This window comes from Mesocricetus auratus, unplaced genomic scaffold, assembly GCF_017639785.1.
Source record: "Mesocricetus auratus isolate SY011 unplaced genomic scaffold, BCM_Maur_2.0 Super-Scaffold_100047, whole genome shotgun sequence".
Lineage (NCBI taxonomy): Eukaryota > Metazoa > Chordata > Mammalia > Rodentia > Cricetidae > Mesocricetus > Mesocricetus auratus.
This window is the reverse complement of record NW_024429224.1, coordinates 588,407-601,143: the sequence shown is the minus strand read 5'-3', so window position 1 is coordinate 601,143 and position 12,737 is coordinate 588,407. Positions and strand designations below refer to the sequence as shown.

General features: G+C 50.0%; 1 protein-coding gene across 1 annotated transcript in view; it reads right to left on the bottom strand.

Moving 5' to 3' along the window:
* Gsn (gelsolin) overlaps nt 1-5,932 on the bottom strand; it is a 52,905-nt gene extending 46,973 nt beyond the window's left edge. The window contains exon 1 of the mRNA XM_005082127.4: nt 5,850-5,932. The gene's annotated coding sequence lies outside the window, so the exon portion shown is untranslated. The remainder of the gene's footprint in view (nt 1-5,849) is intronic.
* Between the last annotated feature and the right edge of the window lie 6,805 nt (nt 5,933-12,737).

Sequence of the window (12,737 nt, the reverse complement as noted above, 5' to 3'; positions counted from 1 at the left end):
CAGGGTCATCCTCAGCTACATAGTGATTTCAGGGCCAGCCTGGGCTAGAGGAAACCCCATCCTAACAACAAACTAACAGAAATGTACCGAGCTAGTGTTGAAATCTGAACTTTACCCTTGAGGAAACCAAAGCACAGAGGTGGTCTGTTCGAGGTCTGAACTGCAAGTGCAAAGAGAACCAAGTTCCCTCTGCAGAGAGGTGATCCACTCCGGGTCCAAACCGCAGGTGAAAAGCAGACACGGGAAAGAGAGCCACGTTCCCTCTGCTCACTGGCCGAGAGCCCCTACTCCACCCTTTTCTGATACTGGACTAAGCAAAAGGATTTACTGAGAGAATGAGCTAAGTCTGAGGTTTCAGGAAAATGGTCTCTAGACCTTCTGCACTGATAGCCAGCTACAGTGCTCCTTCAAAACTGTGGTTTCCCCACCAATGGTGGTAGGGACACAGGACCACTCATGAACAGCACCCACATCAGGCAGCCCCACGTCTGTCACTCCAACTCCAGATCAGACGCCTCTGCAAGCATGTACACTAACAACCTGCATGCGCCACACACAGAAACACTTGCATACACACAAAACAATAAAATAAACATTTTTAAAAAGAAAATGCCAGCCAAGCATCGGTGCTCACACCTTTAATCCCAGCACTCGGGAAGCAGAGGCAGGCAGATCTCTGTGAGTTCCAGGCCAGCCTAGTCTACAGAGTGAGTTCCAGGACAGCCTCCAAAACGATACAGAGAAACCCTGTCTCGAAAAACCAAAACAAACAAACAAACAAAAAAGAAAGACAATGCCAGCTAGGCAATAGTGGCCCATGCCTTTAATCCCAGCACTCAGGAGGCAGAGGCAGGCGGATCTCTGTGAGTTCAAGGTCTACATAGGGAGTTCCAGGACAGCCAGGGCTACACAGAGAAATCCTGTTTCAAAAAACAAACAGAGAAAAATGCCCAGAAGAAAACATACCCAAAAGTTAGTAGTGATCACTTGGGTGCCAGTCATGGATAGATTTTGTTGTTTTTAATTCTTTAAATATTTTTATTTTCTATCACAAGCTCCTGTTACCATGAGGAAGGAAGGTCCACTGAAGAGGCGAAGCATAAATGCCATCAAGCCACTCCCCAAGTTTAACCAGTATTTACTTAGTATTCACAAGAATCCAGCCCAACCACAGCAGGCAAAGCAAGGGCCCCACCCTGGAGGCGGACATACATGGAACATGTATCCTTTGCTAGATAAGTACTTGACCCAAATGATAGCTCTGCTGAGGTCGGAAAGCAACAAGACACAGTTTGCTTAACCAATTTAGCAAAATGAAAGAATTCACACACACACACACACACACACACACACACACACACACACACACACACACACACACCACTTGCCTGACCCCTCATCAGAGTTCCCTACCAGGCTCCATGGCTCAAACCCTTTCTGGATTCCTCTTGGGAAAGCCAGTTTCAAGGACACTTTTATAACCAGGAAAAAAAAGTAACAAAACAAAACAGAAAATGGACCAGACTTAGTGGCCCATGTCTTTAATCCCAGGACTTGGGAAGCAGAAGCAGATGGATCTCTGTGAGTTTGTGGCCAGCCTAGTCTACAGAGTGAGTTCCAGACCAGCCAGGGCTGTATCGTGAGACCCAGTTCCCATTTCTTAAATCAAACATTGAATGAAGGAGGTGCCAAGGCACTGTGCAGAGGTAACAATGGGTGGCACTAATTACAGAGTACAAGACATGGGAAGGGACCTCCGGGCAAGGAGACTCAGTGTTCCAGGCCTCAGTTTCTTCATCTGCAAAGTGGGTTACATAAGGAAAACATCAGGGTTACTGTAAGGAAAAAGTTAAGCCACTTCACTCTTCTTGGGAAGGTCTCAGTTTGCTCATCTGCAAAATAGAGTCAATATTTCTTCCTCCCTAAGACTATTTAAACAATAAACAAAACAGTAAAAGCTGAAGGTGAACTGGAGACCAAGAAATAGTGTCTGGGAGTGAAACCCCACTCTCAACTTCCTGTCTGCAAAATGGGGCAATGGTTTCTGCTCAAATTCTTGTAGACTCTGTCCAAATTCAAGTAGGGTCACAGAGCTTCTGCATCTGGCTCTACCGCCACTTCTAGGCAAGGAGGTACCATGTTGGTATGTCAAGCGCAAAGCCCTCCAACTCAGAAGCCGTGCAGGCTGGGCAAACCTAACAGTATGCTGCCTACTTAAGTGTCCAATGGACACTGGAGCCCATTAAAAAAAGCATGCAGGAGCCAAATCCTACCCTCCATTTTGTCAGTGGCACAGACAGGACCCCAACTCCAGCCTTTAGCTGCCTCACCCACCACGCCCACTGCTTTCCTTTCCCCTACCCTGCAATTGCCCATGTGGTCCCAGGCAGGGCAGGAGCTGGTAGACACATCTCAAGAGGAGGGGGGAGGGGAAGCCGGCGGCAGCAGCAGGAACTAAGCCTGCCTGTGGTCTCCAACTTCACAAACCACACCAGGCTGCAATATGACACACGCTATTTCGGGTGAAAGGGAGGAGATATTTTTACTTAACATCCCTCAGCTGCCTAAGCACCGCTCTCCCCTCCCCGCCACCACCGCCACACGTAACTCCTGGGATCTACTTTTCTTTGCTTCAGCTCACATTTTCTTAGACGGTACTCTTCCCAGACTTTTGGGGTATCTAAGAGTAGAAAGGAAGGGCCAGTCCTGGCCAGGTGCCCAGCTAACAAAAGACCTTGCCTACTTCCAGGAGCCTCAATTTCCTAAAATAGATGGGAAACTGAGCCACACTCTAGAAACCTGTTGATGGTAAAAAGAACATATGTGCTTATAAAAAACTGTGAGGCCCCTCCAGCCTTCCCTGAGCTGTGCAGATCAGGTCCCAGCACCCATGTAAAAGCCAGTGGACAGATGCATATCCATATCTCCGGGTGCACAGGCACACATCTGTACCTCTGGGTGCACAGGCGTACATCTGTCCCTCCCGGTACACAGGCGTACATCTGTACCTCCAGGTGCACAGGAGCATATCTGTCCCTCCGAGTGCAAGGCGCACATCTGTACCTCCAGGTGCACAGGTGCACATCTGTACCTCCGGGTGCACAGGCGTACATCTGTCACTCCAGTGCTGAGTGTGGAAAGAACAGAGACAGATGAGTCCCTGAGGCTCATTGGCCAGTCAGCCTAGCTGAACTGTTGAGCTCCAAGTTCACTGAGAGACTCTCAAAAAATAGTGGAGGGTCTGGTGAGATGGCTGGGCAGAGTGAGTACCGTCCTAGAGATGCCTGATGGCCTGAGTTTGGCCCCCAGACCCAGGTAAAGGTAGAAAGGAAAACTGACTCTGCAAAGTTTTTCTCAGACCGCCACATGTGCACCCCAGCGTGCTTACCCACACAGACACATCACACATACATGCAGCAATAATAAATTAATAGTAAATAAAAGCTTTCATAAAAAATAAAGTGAAACTGACCTTTGGCCTTTACACATGCATGCGCATGCGCGCGCGCACACACACACACACACACACACACACACCACAGACATATAAAAAGAACTAAGAATGCAGGCCCACGCCTAAGCTAGCACTTGTAATTTCTCTTACATTCTCTCTCTCTAGCCTATCATTTCTGGTCAGCAAATACTCAACAGCTGTGGGCCCAGGTCAGAAGCGTTTCCTTGAAGAAAACCAAAGATCAGTGTTTCATCAAAGCGCTACAGGACAGAATGATAACATCTCTGTGGCCAGACACATGTCATCTAAGAGCCAAACTGCCCACACAGAGTCAGGAGGAGCCCGCAGGCTCCAGAGGACCAGAAAGCAGGGAGTGCTCCCTCCCAGGTACAGTGCTCACTGTGACAGTCCACCCCGAAGAAAGGAGGGGGACAATCAAGACAAACGAGCCTGCCCCTCATTTTGAACCTACAGCAATAGTCTTTTTATTTCAAAACTATGTTTAAGAGGAAAATCCACAGCCCTGAGACACTGACAATAACAGCGTCTACCATCTGTTTTCAGGTAAAACTTGCCTGGGTTTCCAGGACCCGCTGTTGGCCATCCCAACAGGTATTGCTCTGGCTTGGACCTGCCTGCTGAGACTCATCCTCTAATGCGGCCTTCCCCATGCACCCCCGCATCAGCCACCGGGTCAATGAGTTCTTGGTTTCCTGGCATCTTACTGCCTGTGGAGTAAAGTCTAAGTCCCTACTTTACCCAGCTGCGTCTTCACTCACAGTCCCCATCCCAGCGCTCCAGCCTTGTCCCCTCCTCCAGTCTAGCTATGTAGAAGGCACAGAAAACCTCAGGGCCTTTGCACAAACCTGTCCCTGCTGCTTGGAGCAGCTCCTGCCCTGATCCCTCTTCTTCTGGCAAACTATTACTCATTTCCAAGGCCTGGCTCACCCAGACTGAGTTAGTCACCCCCTCTTACTATGCTGAAGTAACTGCCTGTGGTCTAAATATGGCAAGATGGGAGGTATAGAGAGTGCCTTCCTCCCTGGGGCTCCTGGGCCCCTCCATGGTCAGGACCCAGAGCACAACTACATCAGGTTTGGAGGAAAGGAATCTGATTGGCAGGCAAGCCTGCCTGCTTCCCCAGGCTCTTGTGAGGCCCTCATAAAAAGACTATGGAAAATTGTGGCATAAATTCCCTCCCCTGGCTCACACGGAAACCTTTGCTGCTGGGTCATTTACACATGCGCCAAAACAAGCTCCCTTGGCTGCTTATGATTTCCCTGGCATTTATAAATAGGGAGGCCCAAGAAAGGAAGACTGTCTCAAAGAAGCTGGGCGCCACCGGCTCCCTGTTCCCATGCTTCTTCCTCTTCCTTTTAAAGTCTCCGAAGGAGTACCAGCAGGCACCCCCAAGTGTGGGGTGGCATGAGACCTCTGGCCAGTACTGCATGGAACACCCACAAGTCTAAGGTGCCACAAAAGGAGTCAGGAGGAGTGGGCTGGCCCTGGGCCCATGCCCTGCCACTGTCTCCCTATGTGACAATGGCCCTTGGGTCACACTTGGAGATGGAGTGCAACTCCACAGAGGGGGTCAGTATAAAGTTGCTCTAAGGTCCTGGTGCCCGGGACAGAATCGTGGTCCCTGGGGAACAGGATGGGCAGGATTAAGTCTTTGAAAAGTCCCAGAGGTCAAAGGCAGAGGCTACACCTTCCAAAAATGCTTCTATCCCCAGGAAGGCCAGGAAGAACTCCTGGGTCTGTGAAAAGGTTCCTCCCTGCTCTGTGGAGACTCTTTTTAGAATGGAATAAAGGGGTGAGTGTCTGGGCAGGGGACAACCTACAGTCGGATCTCCTGCTTGCCCACACCCCAGTTCTCAGACCTGAGGCTTCCCCTACAGGCGGTCAGAAGCTTCTTCTCCAGGCTGGAAGGGAATGCAACACTGCAAGGCGGGAAATAAAACAGCTAAATGCCTCCAGTGCAGTCATGGAGATGTCAGGCACATACAAGGAGGAACTTTCTAACAGTTTGGGCCCTGAAGGCTCAGGAATGAAGGCTCTGCTGCGCAGACTCCTCACCCGACCACTGTTCAAACCATGCATGGGCAGTCACCCCCAAAGCAACTATGACCCGGACCCAGTTCCCCACACCCGCGGGGCGGGTCGAGGTGAGGTCCGGTGCCTGCAGCACTGAGGATCTAGGCGTGGCGGAATGGACCGCTCCTCTTCACCTCTAGCTCCCAGTCACCCTCCTCGTAAGCGAGCACGTCCTTCTCCCGCCATGCCCACGCGTGGTCCGAACTCCAGGCTCATCCGACCTCGGATGCACACGGGAAGAAGAGGAGATTGGGCTCGACCCACCCCCAAAACCCGGGATCCGGGTGGCCAACCTCCTTACCTGCGGCGGCGCTGGCGACAGCGGCTGCTCAGTCCAGCTGTGTGCCCAGCTGGTTCCTGGAGTCGGGGCGGGGTGCGCTGCGCGAGCGGCCGGGTGGGCAGGGCGCGCACCGGAGCCGCCCTCGAGGCGGGGCAGGCTGCGGGGAGGAGCGCAGCTGGGAGGATGAAGACCGGCTCCAGGCTAGCATTAATCCTCTGTCGCCTGGAGGTATCAATCAAGCCCTCTGCGGTCCACAGGAGGAAACTGAAGCCGGGAACATGGAGGACAGTTCTGAAGGGGCCTAAGGTAGTGAGGAGCAGACTCAGGGGTTCACCAGGGTGAGGCTGGGGGCAAATAGTGGGTAGTCTGCGTGCAAAGCTAAAGCAGTACCTGGAGGTCCTTTAGTGGCAAAGCCCTCCGACTGGGAAATAGCTGCCTGCAGGAAGAGGGGAGTGATGTGCAGTCCTCCAGCAGCTTGCCCTACTGAAGAGAACGAAGGAGAATCTCTTCTAATGTCACCCAGAAGTAAGGAAGGAGAAATGCCAAGGCAACCCCATCCTGACGTGTCCAGTCTGAGGAACTCTGGGCAATGAACTATGAACTTACCACATCCAAGGCTCAGTGCAGCCACTTGTCAAATGAGCCTCTCGTGGTGGGCGGGGACATGACTCGACTCTGTGAGGAAAGATACTTCGCACAATGGCAAACACAGAGGCTCATCCCTCATAAACAGATGTTCGCATTAGTGCAAAAGCAACTCTTCCCTCAAGGCACCGGTTGGGAACATGAGTGGAAGGGCACTTCCATGCCATGTAAGAACTGACTTCTCCCCATGGCACCAGATACCACCTGCGTATTCATGAAGGAGCAGGATACAGGATGCAGGCTGTACACGCATGGCTTCCCTTTGGAAGAATTCACACACCACACAGGGGATGGCACCAAATGAGGATGTCCATTCCAGTCTGACAGCAGCTCATGTTCACCGGAGTAGAGCTCCCTCCAACACAAGGTGAAACGTTCCGGGATTTAGTAATTGCTAGGTGCCAAGACTGGCATTTCAGCAGCAGAGAAAGAAGAACTCAGAATTTCCTAGCTTAGTGTTTCATTGAGACGTAGCCAGGAAAGCCGCAAGGCCTGGGGAATCCTAGGCTGGCTGGTCCTCTCACCTGCTCTCTCAGGACACTGCAATGTGGCTTATGTGGTCAATGTCCTGTGTCATACTCTGCCACCTTTCCTGGCTTGGTAAACTGCCCAGATTCATTTCCTCTAAAACCTAGAGTGCCACACACCGGAAAGATCACACTCCCTCTGCAGGGTCCATGGGCTGGGAGACAAACGCCTAGACACACCTAACACATTGTTTCCAACGCCAGGGAACCCAGGTACCTAACACATTGTTTCCAAAGCCAGGGAATCCAGATATACCTAGCACATTGTTTCCAAAGTCAGCCATGGGAGAGGAACCTTAAATCTGAGTCCCCTGGAGCTGAAGGGCATCATATTGGAACAGAAGAAACAAGAACATTTGTTCAAGCCCTCATGTTAGAGAGAAGGGGACAGATCGAAAGGGCTTGCTCCTGTACCTCTCGGCTGGAAAGTGCAGAGCTGTCACCTGAAATTAATTATAAGGATGAAGCTACATTGATTGACACTTGCAGAGGAGGGCCTCACATGTTCCTGCTCCTTCGCTTCTTGGTGTTCACAGATACTCAGGGGATATTCCAACCTGCTCTTTCCGGTGAGGTCTGCTTTGTAGGGGTTCTAGAAGTCCCCTTCTGTTCCGTGTCCCATCCTCTTTCTTTTCTGGACTCCTTGAAGCCCAGCATCAGTCAGGTGTGTTTGCCCTGGATCCTCACCTGCAGACGGAAGAATCTTGATGTAGTCTTTTGACAGAATGAAGATGAGAGAGGTGAAGGCCACACAGGTCATTCAGTACACAATCCGGAGGTGCTGGCTTCCTTCTCAAGAATGCCTCACCCACAGATTCCTCTCACTAGGAGACTGTACTTGTACTATATCCCTCCCATATCCTCTTTTTCAACATACCCAGCCAGAGTAGCAGGTTCATACTACCCAAACCTGGCTTTTCATACCCTCATCTGTGGATGCAGGGATGCAATTCCAGGACAAGGGGCTGTAGCTTAGCTGACAGAGTGTTTGCTTTGCATGTACAAGGCCCTATGCCCAATCCCCAGTATTTGATACAGCAGGAAAGGCGCTACATGACTGTTGTAATCCTGACACTTAGCAGACAGAGGCATGAGGATCTGCTGTTGAAGGCCATCCTTGACTACACAGTGAGTTTCAGGCCAGCCTGGGCTACATGAGTGCCGTCTCAAAAATAATTTTTTTGTTAATTAATAACTGAGGGAATTCTGAAAAACAGTTTTACCAGACAGAAGGCTGAGGCATCTTTGGAAGGATTGAAGAGAAAGAACGGGTGTGAGAAAGGGGAGCAGCTCTTCTGCAAGGGTGTGGAACAGGCTGGTGGGGGATGCCGGGAGACATAGCTGGAGGCAGCAAGGGAATCTGCTGTACTCCACCTGCTGCCCTTCAAGGGTTGAGTAGGGCGAGCTCACACCAACTCACAGGTAAGCCTCCAGGAATGTTTTAAAGCCAATTTAAACACAATGTATATAAATAACAATTCATGTAAACTCATAATTAAATAAATTACACTGGAAATTCATTCTCAAAGCATGATTTCCAAATTACTTTCACCATAGTTCACTATTGGCTAGACTTTTATGGTCATTTTAGCTATATTCTCATAAGGTAAAAACACTACATGTTTATTCACTTATTTTTATTTATTTATTTTTTTTTTTTTTTTTTGGTTTTTCCAGACAGGGTTTCTCTGTGGCTTTGGAGGCTGTCCTGGAACTAGCTCTTATAGACCAGGCTGGTCTCAAACTCACAGAGATCCGTCTGCCTCTGCCTCCTGAGTGCTGGGATTAAAGGCGTGTGCCACCAATGTCCAGCTAAAAGACTACATGTAATTGGGTACTATTTCCTGTCTCTTCCCAGTTCTACCTTCCTGATATTGTGCTGGTACCAGAAATTAGCCAAGGTAGAAATCTTTACTGGAATCAGCAAAAACCTTAAGTCAGAGCTTCCAACACTTCAGTTCCTGAGAGCCTTCCTTCTAAAGCCAGCCCAGCACAGCCCAGCACAGCACAGCCCAGCACAGCCCAGCACAGCACAGCCCAGCACAGCACAGCACAGCCCAGCACAGCACAGCCCAGCACAGCACAGCACAGCCCAGCCCAGCACAGCCCAGCACAGCACAGCCCAGCACAGCACAGCACAGCACAGCCCAGCACAGCCCAGCACAGCCCAGCCCAGCACAGCACAGCCCAGCACAGCACAGCACAGCACAGCACAGCACAGCACAGCACAGCACAGCACACACCCCACCCCACCCTGCCCCCACCTGCCTAGTCTCTGAAGTCAGGTCATTCCACTGGGACTCAATGGAAGGGGAAAATATGTCCGCTTCATTTTCAACTATAGCCCCACTGTCAAATAGTGTTCAGCCCAGAGCAAGGGCTGAACATTTTCGGTGGTTTAATTAGTGAGGAGATGCATTTGGTCAGATGCAGGGATTGGAATACATTGTGGGACTTGAGAGAGAGTTGAAAGAACCACCAACCCAAATGTTTTGAGTGTCCTGGGCAGGAATGTGTTTGCACCATTGTTTTGTTTTGGTTTATTGCATGCCTGTTTGGTTTGATTTGGTTTGAGTGCGAGGGAGGTTGGACCTGGCATACCTATACTATGTGCTAAGTGCCTGTGAGCTAGACCGGGATCCAGGCAACCCCTGCCAACTACGAGACCCATGGTCTATGGGTTTCCAGACCACTGGGTTTCTAGCAGGCATGATTCTGTAATTGTGCCTTAATTTCTGCACAACTGACATCAGGAGGCCCACTGATTCTGTGACACAGCACACACCCTCCCTGCCTCCCCCTCTCTCAAGCCCATTGTCAAGTACCAGACATCCTTTCAGTCTGCTCCCAGCAGGCCCTATGACACTCACAATAATAACGACATGAGAAGCACAATTACAGCTGCCACACATCGCATTACTTGCATTGATCCTCATTAACTTCAACATCACAAATTAGCAAGCCAGGAGAGCCACAGAATGGGCTTTGCACCCAGATCTGTGTCTAGCACAAATCTTTTCTGTGGCCAACGTGAAAGGTAATTGTGGATCAAGCCCCTATACAGTATCAACAAGTATTTCATCTAGGGGGCTCCAGAGACGGCTCAGTGGCTGAAAGTACTCGCTGCTCCTGAAGACAGCCCAAATGTGCAACAGTTCAGCCAAGTACCATTCTGACTCCCACTTTCCACATGGAGAAACCGAGGTTCAGCAGGGGGGGAGGCCTCTTATCTCTGCTGCACGCCTGGAAAAAAATGACCAAGTTGGAACAGAAGCCAGGATCTTGGCAACCAGGGAACAAGGCATGCCACAAAGGTCACACCACATAACAGACCTCATGTAAGAGATTTGCTGGGGAGGAGAGATGCACAGTGGAACAGGCTGTGGTAGTGGGCTTCACAGGGGATATGGAAATATGGGGTCAGATTGGCTGTTAGTGATGACAGGGGCCAGGCGCTAGCACTGTGTCATTGAAGGAGGGGGAGGAACTTGGTTCCTGAGTGTGGGCCAAGGGCTTTTGTGGGTTCTCCCAACACATATACTCCCCCTCTGAAACTGTACGCCTCAATAAACTCTTCCTTCTAATTAAAAGCTGCTTTGATCACGGCGTCTTGTCCAGGTGATAGAAAAGTAACTAAGCTGGGAGGCGGTGGAGCACACCTTTAATCTTAGTGCTCAGGAGGCAGAGGCAGGAGGATCTCTGTGAGCTCCAGGCCAGAGCTAGCTCTGTCTCAAAAAAACAAAAAGAAAAGTAACTAAAACAGAAAGGGGGAATGAGAGAGAGAGAGAGAGAGTGAGAGAGAGTGAGAGAGAGAGAGAGAGAGAGAGAGAGAGAGAGAGAGAGAGAGAGGAGAGAGAGAGACTGATTCTAGTGGAGGGCATGAGGCCCTGCTGGCTCCTAGCCCATGCCTGCCAGGGATTTAGCAGGAAGAGCAGTCTTTGTTCTGGATGAATCAGGCCAGCTGTCTGTGAAAGGCCAGCCCTGCTCTTCTGGGTGCCGCATACCAGAAGGCATTAGGCTGTCCGTGCAGGTCACCAGTGGGAGGAGGGGCGGTGCTTTGTATACAGGACTGTACCATGACAGACTTAAATTGTCAGCATACAGAACAATGGCTTTTCAGATGTGGCAATGTGTCTTAGAGTTGAAACACAATCGGCTGGCAATGCATTACCTTCTTTGGGATTTAAAAACAAAACTTCGAAAAAAACAAAACTCAGCAGAGACCCTGACAGGGCTGAGGTTGAGATTTTAGTCAGGAAACTAAAGACTGAGGAAAGTCGGTACTTGTCACAGAAGCCAGAGGGCCTGAGTCCCAGCTCCAGCACTCCACAAGCCCCATTGTGCCTGCAGCTCCAGGACTGGGGAGGGGACAAGAGGATCCTTCCTGGGTCTGCTGGCCAGACAGGTAAGCACCCAGGTTTAGAGGGAGTCCCTGACTCCAAAAATAAAGTGGAGCCAGGCATTGGTGGTGCATGCTTTTAATCCCAGCACTCAGAGGCAGGCTCCAAAACAATACAGAGAAGCCCTGTCTCGAAAAACAAAAATTATATAAATAAATAAAATAAATTGGAGTCAGACTTGGAGGTGTTCACCTTTAATCCCAACACTCAGGAGGCAGAGGGAGGTGAATCCCTGTGAGTTCAAGGTCAGCCTGGTCTACAGAAGAGAGTTCCAAGGCAGCCAGGTATACATAGTAAGACCTTGACTCAAATAAATAAATAAAAGAGAGAGACCGAGAGAGAGAGAGAGAGAGAGAGAGAGAGAGAGAGAGAGAGAGAGAGAGAGAGAGAGAGTGTGACTGAGAAAGACACCTCAGGTTGACTTCTTATTTTCTATACACACACGCCCACGTGCACCCCAATACACATATACATGCAAACAAATACATAGACAATGCTGTACAGTTACAGAAGCTGAGGCAGCATGCTCACGGGTTGGAGGCCAGCCTGAGCCACATAGAGAGAAGCTGTTAAAAATCCAAGCAGAAGCTAATAGCCCCCTCCTTTTCTGTCATCCTCAGGGCTTTCTTCCGCTGCTTTTCTCTCTTTTTTTTTCCTCCTTCCTGGGTTTTATTTTTTCCCTCCCTTCCCTCAGCACTATTCAGCAGAAAAGAGACCCTCCCTTTTTTTTTTCTTTTTCTTTTTGAAAACAGGGTTTCTATGTATAGTCCTGGCTGTCCTGGAACTCACTCTGTAGACCAGACAAGCCTCGAAAACAGAGATCCTCCTGCCTCTGCCTCCAAAGTGCGGGGATTAAAAGTGTGTGCCACCACTGCCTGGAAGAAAACAGTATTTTGCTGGAGTCAAAACAATGTTGGTGAGCAGCTCCCTTCTCTGAGCCCAACCCACGCACCTCAGCATCTTATCTGCAAACTGAGACTCTGAAGTGACTACTCAGAGAGCACACACCTGGCTTCTGGCACTAGGTGTGGCCAGCTCTTGGCTGTGGTCACTAACCGAGTACTAGCTTCCGGCCCCAAGGACAGGGGGCCAGCGGCTATCTCCTAAGACCCACTAAAGCTGACCTCCAGGTTACTAACCTTTAGGAAGTCACTCTGGGCTATCTGACGCAACATCTTTAGTTTGTAAGAATGTGCTAAGACTTCAGCGCAGATACAATCCTTTCATTTATTTCTGCAAAGGAAATCAAGACTCCAGAAACTCAAACTCTGATCCCTGTTGAGGGACGTCTGATCACACCATGAACCCTAAGTTTGTGTTAATTAAGTAAATCTAGC